The sequence below is a fragment of the Spinacia oleracea genome, chromosome 6 (assembly GCF_020520425.1).
Source record: "Spinacia oleracea cultivar Varoflay chromosome 6, BTI_SOV_V1, whole genome shotgun sequence".
NCBI classification, from domain to species: Eukaryota; Viridiplantae; Streptophyta; class Magnoliopsida; order Caryophyllales; family Amaranthaceae; genus Spinacia; species Spinacia oleracea.
Window position 1 is genome coordinate 24767968 of NC_079492.1, and position 6010 is coordinate 24773977.

The following is a 6010-nucleotide window of genomic DNA, read 5'->3' on the forward strand; positions in this document are numbered from 1 at the left end:
CAAGCCAAGCGCACCGCACAAACAGCAAGGCCAGGCCCAGCAGGCTGCGCGCAGCGCGCAGCGCGCACAGCGCGCACAGCGCGCGCAGCGCACAGCGCGCGCGGGCGCTGAGTGGGCTGCTGCTCGCGCGCACGCATGAGGCCCATCGTGGCTGTCGTGCGTGTGTGTGCAAGTGTTTGTGTTCGTGCACGTTTCCTAAAACATGCAGAGTTCGGTTGATGATTAAATTCCTAATTCTATTTGATAAATTAATTAAATTAGAGTTCTTGTAGGATTCTAGGTTTGATTAATTTGTATCTGAATAGGATTTCGATTCCCTTTCCATACCGCTATAAATATGAGACTAGGGCTCACAATTTATAACACGAGTTTCAAAGTATTCAAAGTGAGTTTTTGAGAGAAAAATTCAGCCACACATCTTGCTCAAAAGTGCCGAAAATTCTAGTACCTTAAGGGCGATTCTAGTTGGTCAATCTTAAGGAGGATCCGGACGTGCTGTGGACTATCTACGGAGGGACGACACTTGGAGTCCTAAAGACTTGTTCTTGTTCGGTTCGGGCGCAGCTAGGGAAGGCACGCAACAAAGAGTATGCATCTATTCTATGCTAAATGATTATGTGTAAATAATATGTTTTCCTGGGTTTATGGTTTTTTCCGCATGATTTATGAATTGTCATATGTATCATAACCTAACATAACATATAGTTTCTATTATGCATCATATAGTAACTCTTAGAATTAATGATGGTAAGATACTCGCAGAATTGCAGATATAGTTATTGTTATTGTTATTGTTATAGTCATATAGTTACTGTCATAATAATATAGTCACTTTTATTACTTATAACATAGAATACAAAGAAAGAACATAAAAAGAACATAAAAGAACATAATGATAACATAGTAACTATTAAAAACATATAGTTACTATTGTACATGATATAGTATCTCTTAATTAATATTAATAATTGTCATATGCGAGCAAGGTTGCTGATATAGTTATTGTTATGATCATATAGTTATTGTGATCATAACATAGTAACTCTTATTACTATTAACATAGAGGACAACAAACAACATAAAAATAACATTATAATATACATAAAAAACTATACCAAACATATAGTTAATATAATACAAGATATAGTACCTATAAATATTATTGATGGTCATTTAGTCATGAAGTTGCGGACATAGTTGGTGTGATAATAAGTAACTCGATCCATAATTGTAACACCCCGACCTCTAAATTACTTATTAAGGAATACTTAGCAGCGAAATTAACCTAATTCGGTCGGGACATTACCTGCCGTAACTTCCTCTTGGGAATTACAAGGCAACCATCAATCATAAGCTATTAAACTCCAAAATTAACATAATAATCCTTTTAAATTCCTTAATCAAAGTACGTAACTTAATCAAGAATCTTTACTTAAACTTGTTACAACTTAACATTAACTTAGGTGAACATTGTAATAGTGAAATACTCGCCACTACTCGTTTCCGTGGTCCCCAGCAGTACCTAAAACAGAAAACAAAACGGTGAGCCGAAGACTCAGTGACGAGTTACCCTAGCATCGTAACATCATTTCAATTCATTTTATTTAATAACTCGGGGAGAATAGAATATAGTAAAACATTTAATAAATCATCATTTCAAAAGCATCATTTCGAAACATCATTTCAGAAATATCATTTCAGGAACATCATTTCAGGAACATTATTTCAGGAACATTATTTCATTAATCTTTTTCCTTTTAACAGTATTATTCTGGTCGTTAGGACTTTACAGGAAACATGGTAGGACGTCTCCTACGAACAGGGGAAGCCAGTGCTTCATAACAGGGGGAGCCAGTGCTCCATAACAGGGGAAGCCGGTGCTTCTTATCAGGGGGAACCTTGGTTCCATATCAGGGGAAGCCAGTGCTTCTTATCAGGGGAACCTTGGTTCCATATCAGGGGACGCCAGTGCTTCTTATCAGGGGGAACCTTGGTTCCATATCAGGGGACGCCAGTGCTTCTTACCAGGGGGAACCTTGGTTCCATATCAGGGGAAGCCAGTGCTTCTTATTAAGGGGAGCCTAGGCTCCATATTAGGGGAACTTGACCAGTTCTTACACTTTCATTTATCATGTTTACATTTCTTCTAATAGAACATTAATCAGGAAAATCTCATTCACTCAGGATAGTTCAATAAAATCATTAAATCTCGTTATTTCATAAAATCATTCTTTCAGGAATAATAATTCGTTAAATCAATACTTTGCATAAAGCTGCATTATCATAAAATAATTCAATCAAATCATGCCTGTTATCCCGCAAATCATAAAACATCATTATAAAACATCAATTATTCATAACATCATTCATAAATACATTTCGAAGGGATTGCGGGTACTAGCAATAACCGTTACCTCAATTCCATGATTGCTAGGCCTTTTTCACTAGTAGAAAAATCGTCATGTGCTTCCCTTCAAGTGCGGCTCATTTAGTAAATTGGCAGCACTTGAGAGCACTTAAAAATAAAGAAAAAATATATTTTCACAAGTGCGGCTCATTTTAGAAAATTGGCAGCACTTGATTTCAAGTGCGGGCTTTAAACTCAAGTGCGGGCTCATTTAAAAACGAGCAGCACAAAATATTTCTAAAGGTTTCCCAAAACTTTTTAATTCCCCGCTTCAGCTCCTTCCCCTTCACTGGTTCGCTGCTCCTTCCCCTTCACTGGTTCGCTGCTTTGATTTTGTTTTCATTTTCCCACTTTTCCTCCTTCCTCTCTCTGGTTCTATGCGCCTTCCCTTTCTTTGGATTCTAACAAGGTTGTTGTTTCCCCACCGTCGTGGCGCCGTCGTTACTGCCTCCTCACGAACTGGTAATCTCCTTAACTCACTTCATTAATTAGATTGAATAAAATAAACATCCCCAATTGGGCAAACCCTAGCCATTTCAATTGATTTTCTCCCTCCTTTTGTTGTTGTACGACGAGCACTCCACCGCCGACGTCGTTGTTGACATGGTGGTCATGTTCTTGTTGCTGGTGTTGGGTTGCCGGTCTCACTTTCTCCTCTCCTTGTCCTTATTTCTTTGCTCCGCTGAGCCACTGCAACCCTGCCACCCTGTACTCGGCCACCGTTTTTTATCTGCTCCTCTACCGCCGTTTCCGGTGAGCTTGCTAGGAGTGGCTATCAATTTTTCAGCGAGTCACTAAGCACTTTCTCTATTACTCGATTTATTTTGTATGCTCTTCTTACTCAAATTTTACATTCCTTCTAATAATGAATATATTGGGTTCTGTTTGGCCTTTTTCCAGTGATTTGCTTCGTTTGGGTTACATAAATCCTCTTGTTTTATTTCATTATATCAATTGAGGCATTTTTCAAAGATTTTCGATTGAGTTATTGTGAAAATTTATGATCTAGTAGGTAGTCATATGATTGTTACCGAGGAGAAAACATACTTAATTATCATTTCTTGAATGATTTTGCATTACATTTTAAATCCTGTTAAAAATTGGGAATTACATGAAATTGGTTGATAAAAAATGTCATGTTTGCGTCTCCCTCCTGGTATTTGATGTTAATTACACTTGTTAGTGAAAAGGCCCGTTTGTTGTGTTTTATAGGACTCTATTTGACCTTTACCTCCTTGAAAACATAAGTGATGATGGAATCTACCTTCTTGAAAATGGCATGGATGATTTAATTTATATAGGCTTTAATTTAATGAGATACGACGTCATATTTACGGTACACCTACAAGTTCTCTTGATTTTTAAAGACAAATGTGCATAATCTATGTCGTGAAATGTCATTAATTACTAACAATTACCTTCTTGCAGCTTAAAACTTTGCAGGCAAGGAGACTCTTCAGGTAACATGCCAGACTTTCTATCTAGCGATTAGGTTAATATAAATTTGGATATATGTAGCTTACCCTATACACACATTCTCGTATAAGTATTGCTTGTTTGTGTGAGCATACATTCACATATATGTAGGTCTGCGGTGTGATCAATTTGTACCAATTTGTACCGCACATTCTCGTATAAGTATTGCTTGTTTGTGTGAAAATACACTCATATAATGATTGATCTCTTCTTATCAATTAAGCTAGTGGTGTGAAAAAATCTCCTGCTAGTAAGTGTTACAACAAGGCTTCTGGCTAGCAAATATGAAAAGGTCTCAGCTCCGGTTGTTGAAGATCTAGTACTGATATATAACAGGGATTAGAGTAGGCAAGAAGTTCTTGACATGGTAAGCATCTACAGATTGGTATTATCAGTGTTGTACATTCTACACTACAAGCAAAAGTAACACTAATTTCTTCTATGTCCTATGACAGGAGAGACTGATGATGGACTCCTTACAATTCAATTTGTCGGTTCCCACCCATATGTCTTCATGAAACTATACCTTAAAGCAGCTGAAGAATAGACAAAGAAGTAAGTTTTATTGACCCTTCGAACTCCTGTCATTCTGATTGAGCTTTGCCCGATTGAGCATGAAATGCCGAGGTTCCCACCTTCTCTATTAGCAGCAGCTGCAGTATTCAGTGTTATTTGCACTGTGATTTGCACTGTGAGTGGGTCCAAGCATTGGAGTAAGACCTGTGAGGGCACATGATGTAAGTATTCTGTGGAACTCTAATGAAATCAATCCAAAAGTACACATTTTGCCTCTGTAACAATTAATGTTTGTGATTTGGAGGTTCATAATTTCTCCTTCAAATACGTACGAATATGGTTTTCCTTCTAACAATGCTTCGTAAATAATAAAAAGTGATCACAAGTAGTTAAAGTGCTAAACTATTTTTTATTTCTTTTACTACAAGCATTACATTAGAATGAGTCTTTGAAATATAAAATTAAGTATATTAACCATCTAACAGGGTTAATATATTTATTTAGGTTCATTGGTTGAAAGTTGGAACCGAAATAAGCCATTTTAGTTAAAATGTGGCCTATAATGATCAAATGAGCCTTAAATGTACATAACTTGACCAAAATAGGAGAGAATGAGTATTTGAAACATAAATCTAAGTACGTTAAACATGTAAAGGGTTTAAAATACTTATTTAAGATCATTAGTTGAAAGTTAGGAGCGAAATAAGTCATTTTAGTCAAAATTTGAACAATAATGAACTAACGAGCCTTAAATGTGCATAACTTGACCAAACTAGGTAATAATGAATATTTGAAACATATTACTAAGTGTATTAAACATGTAAAGGGTTTTAAATACTTATTTAAGTTCATTAGTTGAAAGTTAGGAACGAAATAAGCTAGTTTGGTTAAAATATGAATTATAATGATCAAACGACCATTAAATGTACATAACTTGACTAAGGTAGGTGAAAATGATTATTTGAAACATTAAAATAAGTATATTAAACATGTAAATGGTTTAAAATACTCATATAGGTTCATTAGTTGAAAGTTGGGACCGAAATAAGACATTTTAGTCAAAATGTGACTTATAATGAACTAACGAGCCTTAAACGTGCATAACTAGACCAAATTTGGTGATAATGAGTCTTTGAAACATAAGGCTAAGTGTATTAAACTAGTAAAAGGTTTGAAATATTTATTTAAGTTCATTATTTGAAAGTTAGGAACGAAATAAGCCATTTTAGTCAAAATTTGAACTATAATGAATTAATGAGCCTTAAATGTGCATAACTTGACCAAAATGGGGGATAAAGAGTCTTTAAAAGATAAAACTAAGTTCTATAAACATGTAAAGGGTTTTAAATATTTATTTAAGCTCATTAGGTGAAAGTTAGGAGCGAAATAAGTCATTTTAATAAAAAAATATGAATTATAATGATCAAATGAGCATTAAATGTACATAACTTGACGAAAGTAGGTGATAATGAGTATTTTCAATATTTAAATAAGTATACTAATCATGTAAAGGGTTTAAAATACTCATTCAGGTTCATAACTTGAAAGTTGAGACCGAAATAAGCATTTTAGTAAAAATGTGACCTATAATGATCAAACGAGTCTTATATG

The 6010-nt window shown here is 35.3% G+C and overlaps 1 long non-coding RNA gene across 1 annotated transcript; it reads left to right on the top strand.

Annotated features, from left to right (window-relative positions):
- The first annotated feature begins 2641 nt into the window (after positions 1 to 2641).
- On the top strand, positions 2642 to 4801 carry LOC110802460 (uncharacterized). Its single transcript, XR_002537177.2, has 4 exons — positions 2642 to 3160; positions 3836 to 3867; positions 4107 to 4250; positions 4339 to 4801. It is a non-coding gene; the product is annotated as an uncharacterized lncRNA (long non-coding RNA).
- Positions 4802 to 6010: the final 1209 nt, after the last annotated feature.